The sequence below is a fragment of the Crocodylus siamensis genome, chromosome 6 (genome assembly GCF_052110815.1).
Source record: "Crocodylus siamensis isolate JL-2025a chromosome 6, ASM5211081v1, whole genome shotgun sequence".
NCBI lineage: Eukaryota > Metazoa > Chordata > Crocodylia > Crocodylidae > Crocodylus > Crocodylus siamensis.
This window is the reverse complement of record NC_143400.1, coordinates 93090068-93104836: the sequence shown is the minus strand read 5'-3', so window position 1 is coordinate 93104836 and position 14769 is coordinate 93090068. Positions and strand designations below refer to the sequence as shown.

Below are 14769 nucleotides of genomic sequence, written 5' to 3'. Positions count from 1 at the left end.
AAATAATAAAAAGCTGTTTTCCTCACATAATAATAGAAACTGTTTCCAAATGCAATTATATCATCAGTGGCTCCAATTAGCCGGTGGAAGTTTTCATCCTCTATGGAGAAGCGACATCCAAAAGCCACAGCAGAGATCACATTCATGACAGCACGGCCCAGGGGCAGGGAAGGGTCCAGAGATCTTCCTGCAAACAGTGATTAACACTGGCTATTAATGCTTTTTGGTACGACTTCTCCCTATAGTGGGGAAGAAGAGATTAAATCTTACAGAAATTTCCCTCACAGCCACCTAGACTATTGGAAGGAAACTACAAGTCTACAAAAGAAAAAAAAATAGAAATAACCAAATTTCAGCCACTCAAAGGGCCATTTGCTCAGCGAAGAGTAGTAGGAGGAAAAGGAGCAATAACACCCTGCTCTTATACAGTCTTCATCAATAGATCTATGTCCCACAAAAACAAGGGAAGGAAACCTGAGCCCAGGTAGCTGTGGTCTCCTCTCCAGAAGCCATCAATAGCCTAATCATTACTGAGGCAACACATCTCATCTGTCTTTTCTCCCTGCCTACAAGCCTTCTACCAGAACAACTACACGGTTCTGGCTATGAATATCGACATGTCCCATGCATGACACACACGATCTGGCCAACCTTCCTGCTCTGTTATGAAAAGATGTTCAAAAGTATCCCTGGAAAATCAAGTACTCTTTTGAAGAGGTGCACTGTGAACTGGGTGCAGCACACCCCTTCCTGCCCACCGCTTTCATTGCCCGTGCTGGTTATGTAGCCAGAACTTTATTGCCCTTTTCCCCACCTTGTCTTGGCACTTCTTATTAAGGCGATCCCTTATATGTTTTGTTCAATACAGGCTATCTTTCTAACAACCAGCTGGGTCCTCACTCCCTATTTAGCTGTGATACCTCATTGTGCCCTCTCACCCCCCCCCGCCCTGTGGCCCATGGAAAGTAAAAATGTGGACCCACAAGCACCTCCCAATCCCTGGCTACTGAACCTGGCTGAACTCATATTTAGGAGAGAAAGGAAAAAAGGAAATATTCATTCTTATTTATCTACTGAAGGGTAAAGGATCCTGTCAGATATTTGCTAGGAGCTCCTATATTTGTTGTAGAGCAGCATAGGATTTCTAAAAAATAAATACAAAAGGTTAGGGACCACAGAGCCTCAGTTCTAGGTTTCAAAGCCTGAGGTTTTATAAGCAGCTCTTCTGCAAGAAAATCCTCAACTAGACATCAAAATACTGGCTCTAGCCTATTAAATGCTCAGCTCTGCCCGTTGTCTTGCATTTCATTCAACATAATCTATGAAGAACCCAAGAACTCGGGATGGTCCATTGTGGAGCAGGAGGCAGCGCCGCTCTCACTGTGCCACGGGCTGGTTCACATGGTGGGAACATGCAAGGAGACAAAAAGCACCTTGGCAGAGACAAACCTTTCATGTTGTCCAAGTGCTCCACCACGTGGCAGGCCTCCTCCTGTATTCGGTGCTCCTTCCCCATTCCCAGTTTCTGCTGGATCATGATTTATGAATCAAAAACGTCTCTGCTGCTTCCAGGCTCGACCATTGAGAACATAATACCTGTGGCCATGAAGAACAATTTACATGTCACACTAATATCTCTGCAAGGCTACATCATGCGCACAAGGGTCACACCAACTATATATTTTTCTGTCATAAGGAATTAGTCCACAAAGGACAGGCTGCATTGAATTTACTTAACTGCAATCTTCCTTTGATACAGAGAAGACACAGGTGGAAATCACCCCAGAGAAATCCCCCATAAGGAGGTTTTATCTCTTTAAAGCAGGGGTCTAAAACCTCCGGGCAGTTGGGGTTACTCACCACTAGTACCTGAATTTCTGCCTGCACTGCCCCAGCAGACTGGTGTGTCTGATCATGGGGCTGCTGAATCTCCTAGGACAGGAGCTGGTAGTCACAGGGAGCACAGCCCCCAACTTGCTACAGATCACAAGTACAAAGCACGGGGGCAACTCCCAATTTTGGTGCCCTGGGCAGAGAGGCTGTCGAGTGCTGAGGAATGGGGGAACCAAGACCACCCGATGCTGCTGGTGCCCCATGTGCCCTGCCCCAGCTACACTGTGCTCCTGGCATGAAGAAGCCCCTCTCCTCTGGACCCCCAGCTCCTCCCAACCTGCAGCAGCAATTTTGCACCTGGGCTTTGTCAGAGCAGAGGGATGCTCTGGGCACAATGTACATCCACAGAATAATAGTGCCCAGGCAAGTGCCCCCAGCTTTCACAACGTGGCCTCCACAGAGCTCACGCTTGCCTGCTGCTGCCATGCAACCCCTTGGGAAGCCAGGCTGGCGAGCCCCAGAGCCTCATGTTCTGCCCCCCCCCCCCCCCACACCTTCTCCTCCTTGCCCTGCAGAAGGGGCAGGGAATGGGGGAGGACACAGGCCTCACGCTGCCAGGAGGACCCTGGGGGGCTGTGGGAGGACAAGAAAGCAGGATGCACCAGCAACAGGGAAGGGTTGGGGGGCATGACTTATGAGGAAAGACTGAGGGAACTGGACTTATTAAGCCTAGAGAAGAGGGCACTGAGAGGGGTATTAATAGCAGCCTTGAACTACCTGAATAGCTAGGCCTCGAAGGAGGATGGAGTTGGACTGTTCTTAGTGGCAGCAGATGACAGGACAAGGAGGAATGGGCTCAAGTTGCAGCAAGAGAAGTTTAGGTTAGATAATAGGAAAAATTCTCACTAGGATAGTGGGAAAACACTGGAACAGTTACCCAGAGAGGTGGTGGCATCTCTATAGTTGGAGGTTTTCAAGACTTAGGTAGACAAAGCCTTGGCTGGGATGGTCTATTAGAGGCTGGTCCTGCTCTGAGCAAGGGGTTGCACTAGATGCGACCTCCTGAGGTCCCTCCAACCCTCATTTTCTGTGATTCTAAGGCAGGGAACATGGGCAGAAAAGGAGGAGGCCAGGAAAAATAGGTGAATGGAGGGAAAAGTGGTGCAGAAGAAGGCAGCACTGCCTACTCTTCCATCGCTATTCTCATGGTCCAGGGGGCGGCGGGCAGGGTTTTTCTTCAGGAGGAAAAGCCTCTATCTTGCACATTTCCCCTCCCTCAAACTGAGATGAGGCCTGCAAGGTGGCCACTACCGTCTATGGGCACGAGCCCAAGTGGCTGCCCTTAGCAAAGCTGGCTACGGGGAGACTGAGGCCATGCCTGAAAAGAAAACAATTGCCCCTCCTTAGTACAGGGATGAGACAGGACGCTGCTCAGATGTGGACTGCGAAGGGCTTCACAGACCCGCCTCAGGGGAGAGAAGGGTCCCAGGAGACAGAGGGTTTGAGGAGCAGGGGTGAGCAGCATGTGTGCAGAGGACGGCAATGGAGACACGGGAGACTGGATGCAAGTTCCCATCCAAGGGGTGAGGAAGGCTGCGCTGAGCAGCCGGGGGAAGTTTGCATGGGGAGTTCTCAAGTCACGGCGCTGGGCTCCTGCAGGAGGAGCTCTCAGCACACGGAGGTGCCTCCATGGCTGTGAGCTGCAGGGCTGGGCTGGCAGGCTCAGGGCTGGGCAAGCTCTACCCCTGAGCCAGCAGCAACCCCCTTGCTGCAACCCCCTTGCTGCCTCCTGCACCGGGACCTCTCTGCACCCGGGGGTCTGGGCAAGCGGGCAAGTCCCAGGGCAGCAGGAGGGAAAGATGAATAAATAAAATAGATTATATTGAGCTACTGGAGCAATTATTTGTAAGTATGTTCATTATAAAAATGCCATTTACTGTAATTATTGGATGTTTTGCAAGTGTATGTGGTTCCTGGATATTATACAAAGAAATGAGTAGGGTTTAAATGTATTTTTAATGTTCTGAGTGTATGACACCTCATTTTTTAAAATTAATATTCAAGGAGTCTAAATATAATTATCTAACTCTGCCAACTTTGGGGTAGATCTGGGATTTAGCAAAGATTGGTACAGCGCACAGTCCCTCAGACCAGTGTTTCCCAACCTGTATGTGGCAGCACAGAAGTGTGCTGTCAAAAACGAGCAGGTGTGCAGAATTTTTCTGTGGCAGTAAGCTACAATAGCTATGAGGATGGGGAATGCCTTAATAGGTGTGCTGTGAAAATTTTTTATTAATGTAAGTGTGCCTTGGATTGGAAAAGGTTGGGAAACACGGCCTCAGACCATGATGGGAAATAAGGGTGAGACATAGCTGGAGTCCCTGGCCCAACAGAGGACATTGGAGGGCAGGGCAGGAAATAGCTGCCGGAAAGCGGGACCTACCTCCCCCCCCCCACTTCTTCCAGGTGACTCAGACATCTCTGTCACCTCTTTGGACCTGATGGACACAGGGGAGGCTATGAGGGGAGCTGCACAGGATGCCAGGCTCAGCCTGGGACAGCAGCAGCAATGGGCAGGTTCCTCCTTTCCCTAGTTTCCCCCACTGGGTGTCCCCCACTGACTGGGAGTAGATCCTGGAAGAAGAAACCTCCACCAACCTGCCACAGCCTCTGGCTGAGCCCAGCACACCACTCAGCTGCTTTCTGTGGTCCACATGTGGAACAGCTCTGGGGCTCCCCGCATGCCTTCATCACCCAAAGACAGCAGGAGTATTGGGGAGAGGGTTTCCTCTTCTTCTGCCTGCTCCTGGGGGTTGAGACATCCGGAGTAGGTGCAGGAAGAGAAAACCTGCCAGCAGCTACTGCTGCTGCCCCCAGTCAAGCTCAGAACCCTGCACAGCTGCAGCCCATGGCTGGAGCAGGGCAGGCTGGCTCTAGGGCTCCCTCAGCCCCACGTGCATGGATCTCCCCTTCCTGTGCCTGCTTTCTGCACTGCCACTCTGTGCCCTATTCAAATCTGGGGGCTGCAGGGGGAAGCTACATGGGGTACCAGGCTCCAGAGACAGCGGCAGAAGTGGGGATGGAATTGCACTTTTGCACCTGCTACGGGTCCACCTCTGCTGAATTCATGTCGAGAAAGCTTCGATTCAGTTAGGGGTTTTCCAGCAGTTAGTAAGATGACTACTGCTCATGACATTCTTATATGTAAAAATTCATGCAGCTCAAAAAATCTTCAGTGAAAAATAATATAGGTAAGTTGCTACATGAGAGGAAGGGAGCATTTTGTGTTTCTTTGATGGTTATTCTGCATTTTCCAGTGGTATTTTATAGCTGAGATACAGGAAAGTAATATGGGGATCAAATAAAAAACTGGGGAGGGGGGCAAGACAGTAACAGGATGTGCAAGGTATTTACCCTTCCCTTCTCTAACAGCAGGAAGTAGAGTCTTTATTCTGAACGGGAAGGGACCTCCTGACTCATCAAGTCATTCCCACGCCACCATAAGATAAGGAATTTTTGTATTCCTTGTATTACTACTTGTACTCCCTTTTGAGCAGCCAGTGAGAAGCATGAGTTAAACCTTGACTTTTCAACCTAAAACTATATCACATATATACACATGCTGGTAGAGAGGTATGAAAAAAATACAAGTCAAAACAGAAATTTAAAAAACCATAATTAAAAAGAAAAAGGCCCATGATTTCACGGTTTCCTATTTCTTGAGGTTGGCAATCCTTCCTTTCCTTTTTTGTGTCCTTGTGGCAAGGTAGTTAGCAAAATTCAAGGTTCACTGGACTGTGGCAGAGCCATACCATAAGGACTTCTGCTATGGCCTCAAACTTGTGACCTCTGTGCTGTCAGCTGTGTGCCTTAGTGCCTGCCCCACCCCTGCCCCTATTAGCAATACTGAAAATGTGGAGGAGCATGAAGGGAGAAAATAAGTAGGACACAAGTAAAAATGAGATGGGGAAAGAGAAAAGATACTGATGATGGGGAAAGCAAGTGAAGTAAGCCAGAATGGCAGCTCCCCACAATCCAAGGGACAGGAGAGAGTAAGGGGAGCTCCTCCTTGGAGCAGGTATGGCAAAGGCCTGCATTTCTGTACATGAATTCTTGGATGAATTTTCCATGTGAAAGTCTGTACAAAAACTGGGTGCTGGCAGCACTCCTTTCCCAGACCAGGGGCAGATGCAGAACTGGACTTGTGTACAACTTAACAGGGAGAAACAACCAGCTTTCACAAACCCCACTGTGCACAATCCTTCTGGAGCACGAGCGCGGCCATTGCAACTGCATCCTCCCAGGCGGAACGGTCCTCTTGGACCTCCACAGGATGAACACAGCCCCAGCAAACCTGGAAGTCACTGCAGCTTCTCCTGCCTGAAAGACCCAGTCTTCAACGGCAAATATTAAACAAACTCCAACCCCTGTTTTTAAAAGCTGGCCTTTAACCGACCTTCATTAGACTTTTTAGAAAACAGAATTTTCACCCTGTGGGATTTTCCAGTAGTTCAATGGACCAAAAGGTGAAATACCAAAAATTTTCAAGGACAAAAAGTTCAGAAAAATTAAAGACACAAAATTTCACAACATCAAAATTAATTCGGCAGGAAAATGTTAGTTCTGATTTCTTTTTTTTTTTCCTGGGTGGACAGTGACATTTTCATTTCCATTGAAATGACAAAAACTTCTGTTCTGTTCCATATTTCTCCCAGAGTGTTTCATTCTGACAAACTGAACAGTCCCATCACTTGTTAACCCTCGGTGTCAGCAACACTAGAGAGGTACTGAGCCCAAGGAGAAGGGCCAACTGGTCTGAATATTCAGGGATGGTCATGGTAGAAGAGGAGATTAGTTTGAAGCCTGGTGGAAGAGAGTCCAAACACATAAAACTTTGAAGCAAACAGGAAAGAAACTCTTAGACTGGGCAGTGCCTGGTGCGAGAGATTTCTGAACAAGGGATGGTGGTAAACTATTGTGTCTTGATATTTATACAGCATCTAAAAGATGAAGGAACCACCTGGGTACAGTGGGATCCAACAGAGCTGGTGTTCACTAACTATATGCAGCAAGGAAGACCTGACTACATAAAAACACTGCAGCTCTGGCAGGGGTCTGGCGGCCTCGGAAACCAGCAACATGGCAAGGGGCGTTACCAAGCTAATAAACTCTTCAAACACAAAGCAGGGCAGTTAGTCACAGTGTGACTAACTTGTTCAGGGGCATGAGCTTTCCGAAGCTAAAGCCTACTTTGTTAGAATCGATGAATGGACTTGCAGAGCAGAGACACTGCACAGAAAGAAGGTTATTTAAATACAAAGAATAGGGGGAGAGGAAAGAAATACCTTTTGTATCCCCAGTTCTTTGGGGCACTAGACATCATTCATTACCTTGAGCAATCAAAACTCACCTCGTGATCTGGCTCCATAAACACTTCAGAATGTTTCCTCTGAATTTTTCTTCTTGGTCCTACTGAGTTTACAAATTTTACAATTTTCAGCTAGTTCCACTGAGATGGCTGAAAAACAGGAAGAGCAAAAACAAGTTCAATAATTCCATATACTTCATATGCAGAAAAAAACACGACCGTTTCCATTTGTCAACAGCTTAAAGGCAGCAGTCTTAGGCCGTGCAGTGACGTCTTCGTGTGGGTGGTCAGACTGGCCTTCACTGCCTGAAATCCATGCAACTTGACCACAAGGACATGCACCAGCCACAAAATGAAGATGCAGCCATGAGTTTTTGCCGTTTGTAGAAAAGGCCAGTGCCAGAAAAGTCCAGGTGAAAACCACTGCACCTCACAACTAAATGCTGGACCTGCTTCCCCCCAGGGCAGGATGCCTCAGGGGCTGTGTCATGGGTTGCAGACTTGCTTTGCTCAAATAGTCTCAGTGTTGGTTCAGTCTGTGTTTATCGTCTCTGGCTCTCAGCAAACCCCCACTCCCCACAGGAATGAACATAAAACATAACTAGCAGGGGGCTTCTCCCAGACCTGAAGAGAGTCCTCGGGCTCGGTTTGGCCACCACTAGTCTGCCCTCTTCCTTCTCCAACAGCTCCCTCCAGCAGTTCACAATCTCCATCAACTCTCAGTCCCTCAGCATCTTTACATGTGCTCCTGGGTGAGGGCGGGGGCGTTTTAACTGGAGCAGCTCCCGGGAGCCATTCTACATCAAATGTTTGTAGCATCTCATGTATTCAGTGTCCCATGCTTCAAAATGGTGGTGGGGGTACTTTAACTAGAGCTCGTTTGACAATCTTTAGTCAAAGCGTCCCCACTGCCTTTCTGAAATGCGGGGACACCGAATATACTTGACACTGAGGCTGCTGAAGCACTCTAATTAGCATGCTCTAATTGCATCTTCTCCGGTACATTCTAATTAGAAGGCACTGGAGTAGGCGTCGGGCACGTGCATAGGTGACCTCAGCACCTTTCAGCTTCCCTCACGGTCTCTTGCAAAACTCCAGGACAAAGGCAGTCATGGAGTGGGGCTTAGAGCTCAGCTATCAGCCAACCCACCCACTTGCTCGCTCACTCACTCTGCTCTCCCTTCTGCTCTGTTTCTGGGAGTCTTAACTCCCCCAGAGCCAGCTTGTTATCTTTCTCAGTGACTCAGTCCTCCAAAACAGGCTTACAATTATTTTCTGCCTGCCTACACCTGAGCTGCAGCTCAAGGTGTGCAGCCTACTACAAGCTCTGTCTTCAATTTATTCTCACCTGATCCTGCATTTGAAACCAACTTTGTACAGTAAACCTCCCCTTGAATCCTCACCAAAGATCAGGATAGTCCTAAAAGTTCATTGGGCCCATCATGGGCCAAGAAAACAATGTTTTACCTGTGAACTGTCTGCCATTTCCCCTTCTGACCATTCAAGGCATCTGACCTGGAGGAGCTCCATGTACTCTGAGTGGGACAATATCCTTGAGCAGATGCAGGAGAACAATATCCCCTCCCTCCCAGTTTGCTGACAGCCCACTGTAAGAATGGGACACAAATAGCTAGGAACCCATGACCCCTGCCGGCCCTTTTCCCTTGAGGCTGGAGACAGGGGGAGTTGCTGAAGTTGGGGGCTGGTATAAAGGTGGTAGGGGCTGCTAGGAGCTGCAAAAATCTGCTGAGCAGACGACTGAATGGGAGCCTGTGGGGAGGACAGGAGAGCTCGAGCAGTGACAAACTGCAAGAGCCAGCTGGAAGCAGAGAAGGGCTGGAAAATGCTGCCTGAAAGCAGGTGTCAGGGAGCAGGTGCCCGTGTGAGCCAGAACCGGTATTTCTGGGCGATTCACCTTCCCCAATGACTTTAAAGCTGAATTTTCAGCCTGTAAATGTCAAACACGCATTAGGCTGGTGTAGACCAAAAAACATTATGTAAATGAATATGTTTTCGCTGAAGCACTTCTAAATTGTCAGAAGTGCTCAGTAACCCAGATTTCACAGGAGACTACTTCTTGTTCAGGCACCTAAATAGGTGGCTGATCCTTCAAGGGAGCTCAGCACCCTGCCTGCTCTTTTGCCAACCTGGACTCATCTGTGCACGTCCAAAAAAATCTGGCCTAAAGAGCTTTGAAAACATGGCCCATGTGCTAAGTATGGACACAACTTGTAGCTCCCCCTCCATTCTCCTGCATCGTCCACAGTCCTCATTTTAACCAAGAGTCACTTTCTTCATCCTCAGACTTTGTGACGTCTGCAAAAGAATGCTGATGGAGGTAGGCTCCCTCCTCTGCAGACCTTACACAGGAACTTGATTTAAATTATGGAACGATTGGTGGCAGATGAACAGATCAGATGCATCGACCTTTCTGTATTGCAAACACATACACGTACAGTCCCAAGAGCTCCTTTAGTGGGAAACCTACACACTGGCAGTATGTCAAGGTGAAATCCAATATACATGAAGAACTCCATAATATGAAAGTTGCCCTTTAAAAACTTATTTCTTTCTCCACATCAGGGGATACAAATGCCCCCTTTGGTATTGTTTCACTCTTAATCCTCTTGGGTGTTATCAAGCCATTTGATATTAAATAATTTGATGCATTCTACATTTGAAATAACAGATGTCATGACCCTGTTTGACTTTCACATCTACAACATTTAGAATAAAATTTTCCTTGGCATGGAGAGGCACCTAAGGCTGCCAAAAATTACATGTGTTTTCTCGGTCATCTTAATAGTCCATTCATAGTAATCTGAAAATACATACCTTTTTGAGGCCCTCATGATCAAATTTAAAGTTGAGCTGCAAGAGGTTTCCAAAGACTGGGAATGGGACTGGTCTCAGAGAAAGTCATCTGCGAACCCACAGCATCTTCAGAAACTACACAGACACAAGAGATACAAACAGGGTGACATGGACCTCTCTTACTGAAAAAATTTTAATTCAGCTTTACAAGGCAGCTGGGTCTCTGCTGTAAATGCATGGACTGGATCTTTCTTTCTTTGTTTCCCATAAAGATGTTTTTATAGTCCGACTCCCAGCAGGAAGAGAACGTGCACGCATTCCTGAGAAATGTAATACACTGCAATGTAGCAATGTCTCCACTGTCATCAATCACAGACCTATTTGAAGCCAAAGGTATCAACCTATCATTTAGACTAAATTAAGGAGGGAGCAGGGAGGGCAATTAAATGCTTCTCAGTGGCAATGGTTTACTTGGTAGAGATCAAAGAGAGGTAGATACACCTGGAGCAGGAATTGTCTGGAAGAGCAGGCTTGGAATACCTGGGCTCCTGTACACGTGTGGAGCGAGGCTGCACCAACACCGTCATTACAGTGTGTGGGAGCAGACTCAATTAATCCCTGCAATGTGGTAATTACCACGCTGCAGCATGTATCACTGTCCTGTGCTGAAAAATGGTGGTGGGGTGCTTTAAACTAAAGCTCGCTCAATGATCTTTAGTTCCAAGCACTTCGCTGCCATTTTTCAGTGTGGGGATGCTGATACACATGACGCTGAGGGCACTTTAATTAGTGCGGCTCTCGGAGCTGTGCTAATTAAAACTCACCCTCCATCTGCCTCCCAGAGCATATCTATGAACACCCTGTGAGAAAGGACAATGTCTCCTTTGGTTTGTTTCTCCCAGGCATTGGGAAACAGAGCACCGGGCACACTCTTGGTAAGCAAGCAGGTTGGGGCCACACAAATGCCTGACAGCACCTATTTCACATGGTAGTGGAAACAACCTGGCAAAGTCCCAAATACTGGCTAGCCCTTTAAGCCAAGGGGAAACTATTTTTGCATGTCGAAGTATATTAAACAGACCTTCTATGCCAAGAAACACACTACATATTATACCAGAAATGACCTCGTTCCCTCACTGGTGTGAGCCTCACAGCCCCACAGTTCGCCACTTGTACCAGATCAATCCAAAGTACTAGACTGTCGGTGAGATTTCAGGAAAATCCAGACACACGTTTGGACGTGTAAATCTGGCACTAAATGGGGCAGTGAGGATCCTATTGCTTACGGTACATGGAAGCAGAGCTCCACCTTGCAGAGCAGTGGGCTGGGTGCTTGCGACCTGGCTGCGCCGTGGCCATCACTCCCCTCTGGTAAGGGAGGGTAAGGAAGAGAAAGAGGGAGGTGGCTGCCAATGCCAGAGGGAGGGGAGAAATCAGCAGAGGGTACCGGTGGCCCAGTGCATTACAGGGAAGGGAAGGGGACACACTGGCCCCAGCTGTTCATCACTGATTCCCTGTGCTGCAAGGCAGATCCAGTAACTGCAGAAGCCAGATCCAGCTGTGGGTTATGCCCCACTGGTATGCAGTGTCATTGGACAGCTCTATTCACCTCCTTCCCTGCCACGCCTGTTTTTGTCTCTCAGCTCTAAAGTTTAAGCTGCTTGGGGCAGGGAACAACTTTTAATTGTGTGTATACAGACATAGAGCATTTTAATGCAAAAAAGCCTAACCCAAAGAGACCCTGGTCCTGGCTGGGCTGACAAAGTTCTGCAGTAATCAGTCCTTACGGCAGCTTTGCATGGAAATGACCAAGGCTGTTGAACAGAACAAATCCGACATGGATGGAGCTGCCACATTTCCATTCAGCTCCAAAAACACTTGTCTGTTTTCACCTGTCAGGCTCTGTAGACAATAGACAGTGTGGAAAAGGCAACCAAAAACCCACTCCTTTCAGCTACTTCTCCAGACAAATGCTCACAGGAAAGAGCAGTGACATGCAGCCACAGTGAACTGCAGTCTTTGCCCAGGGAAGATTTGCACCCCTCCGTGAAAAGTAAATTTTCAGGCTCTTCTGCATTAGTTTAGGCTCAGGACACTGCTCAGCTTGGACAGCTAGGAGACTTGCAGGGAATAGCCTGACAAGAGTGCTCAGGTACCTCATTTCAACTACTTGAGACAAGTTCTTCTGGCATGGAGGATGGTGCAAATAATGGCTCAGGGCACAGTGCTTTTTGGAATAAGGTAACTGCAATTTTACAGTGGGATTGCAGACGTAGGGGGTTTCTCCTAGAGACTGCACTAGAAAAGAAGGGAGAAGGCAGATGCTGAAGAAAAACCAGGGCTGGGGCTGGTAGGGTGGGGCCTGCAATAAGAGAAGGATGGAAGTGGGCAAAGCATGAGATGAGCAACAACTACATCAATGGGGGGAAGGGAAGAAAAGGAAGGGATGGGAGGGCTGGCAGCAGATGAGAAGCCATTAGTGAGAATGGGCTGGAAATCATGGGAAGGCAACAACGTCCTGGCTAACAGATGACACTGAAAGAGCCTAGCTGTTCAAACAGAAGGAGCTCAGTATGAGAGACCTGAGAGAGAAAAGTGCTTGGGAAGACTCTAAGTAGTGACAGGGAGACTTGAGCACCAGGTCTGCAAATTGAATGAAGAGAAGGCAAGGAAACATGCTGGCCAGGTCCTGTACCTGGAGGCTGAAATTACTGTGGATGACTATAGGAGACCGAGAGGAGGACCTGAGAGCCAGGAGGTGAAATCACAGAAGGCTCAATGGGGAGGAGCTGGATGGACATGAGATAATGGCAATGGGGCTGTGGAGGAGGAATCAAACGCAGGGCTGTTCAGAAGAGGACAAGGATGGGGAGGTCTAGACTGGAGAGCTTGGAAGTGTCAGGAACCCACTCCTTGCACACGTCCAGCCCAGTGCACAGGGGGAGAAGGTACCAACAGGCCATTCCCATCATCAGAGCCTTCACTTTAAACTTGCCTTTGTGTAACAGAAGAATTGGGGTTGAGGGGGGAGGCGTGGGCAAGTGCAATCAAGCATTTCTCAATATACCTGAAAATCTACAGATTAGGATGTGAGCACATTGCTCTTCCTGACTAAAGGACCGTACCTTTGCAGTCACACCAGGCCATTGTTTCTGACATTTCATCCACTTTGCACAAGACCCCGAATATCCAGTGAGGCAGGGACTGATACGTAGACATCCCATCTCCCGGGGAAGTGTCCAAACCACTGGGCTAGATTCATTTCCTGGCTCTGTGCAGTGTTTTATACAAAGCAAAAGAGCCCCAACAGAAGAAACTGTGAGAACCCTGCTCCCAAATATGCCATAACCCTGGTTAAGATACTCACCCAAGAGGTGGGAGATCCAAGTTCAAACCTACGCTCTGCCAGGCTCTGGGCAGGGATCTGAACCAAAGTCTGCCAGTGTCAAGGTGAGCACCCTAACTGCCTGGGGACAGGTGAGCTGTTGCAGAAGAAGCCATATCAATTTGAGATGCTACCCTTGATTTCTCTGCCTTTTCTTCTGCTTGTCCCAACTGGGTCAAATGGGCCCTTTCCATTAAGTCCCAAGTGACTTTTGCAGCCTGAGTCAAACTGAATAAAGCCTGTAGTTTTCATCCTCTTGACATGCATGTATAACAGGTCAGGTATCAGCAAAGAGCAGACTGGCAGATATCTGTACCTGCTGGGAACTCCAGTGGTCCTTAGTGCCACCAACCACCCCATGTCTTGTACCACGAAAGGGACTGAGCCAGCACAGACATGACTGTGTCTTATTGCTGTCTGATTGGCTCCTGCCCAACCAATTCAATTAATCATCCAAACAAGGCCTGGTCCCAAGTAGGTGCCTCTACTACCACATTTATGACCAGAGAACACAACATTATGCAAGAAGCTTGTGGTTATTAGCACCGTAATTAAATCCCACTGTCAGGATTGGTCGCTTTCTACTTTTCCTGTTGCAAAGCTTTTGGATAGTCGCCATTAAATAACATCATTCTGATTTAGTGAGAGCATGATTTGTACGTTTAATCCCAGCTGATGGCCATGGCACTGAATATTTCACATATTGAGCACTATGGACTCAGCACAAGGAGAGACAATGATAGCCAGCCAATCATCCTCCTCCTCCTCCCTGCCCTCAAATTGAGTGACATCTCTTGACTCGAATTGTGACTTTAGTGTCAGGGTTTTTTCCCCTCCAGCCCTTCTGATCATACAGACACCCACATACATCCAGTACATCCTTCCAAAGAACCAGTTTGGAGACCAAGCTAGAAAACGCCTGTCATAAGGGACAAAGACAGATGTATCTGGAAGTTGCAACTGTAGAACAGGTCTTCTTAAAAAAGACATATTTTATACACACACACACACACACACACACACACACATATATCGATATATGTATAAACACACACACACACATACACACGCACATAGGTCTTTTACTTCTTCACAAGTCAGAAACATCATCCCTAATATTATTAAATTCCTATGACCATCAGGTACCATGCAAGGAGGACACATTACATACTATGGCTTACAGATTTTTGCAATCAAAGCACTGACCATAAATTTCCTTTGCATGGAAAACAGGTGGATGTCCAACCAACTCTTGTGTATCCAGCTTGGCTAATAAACCACAGATTACTTGAAGGTATGTGTTTTCAGATACTCCCATGAGGAGATCATGATGAAGTTGGTTCAGGTGGAAACGTTTACTTGTCTGTCA

General features: G+C 47.7%; 1 pseudogene across 1 annotated transcript in view; it reads right to left on the bottom strand.

Annotated features, from left to right (window-relative positions):
- Nucleotides 1-13162, bottom strand: part of LOC149863197 (cytochrome P450 2J4-like) — a 49512-nt pseudogene extending 36350 nt beyond the window's left edge. Inside the window, exons 1-4 of the transcript XR_016443195.1 lie at nt 13141-13162; nt 7421-7650; nt 1339-1596; nt 27-187 (exon numbers count right to left, since the gene is read on the bottom strand). The product of XR_016443195.1 is annotated as a cytochrome P450 2J4-like (transcript). The remainder of the gene's footprint in view (nt 1-26; nt 188-1338; nt 1597-7420; nt 7651-13140) is intronic.
- Nucleotides 13163-14769: the final 1607 nt, after the last annotated feature.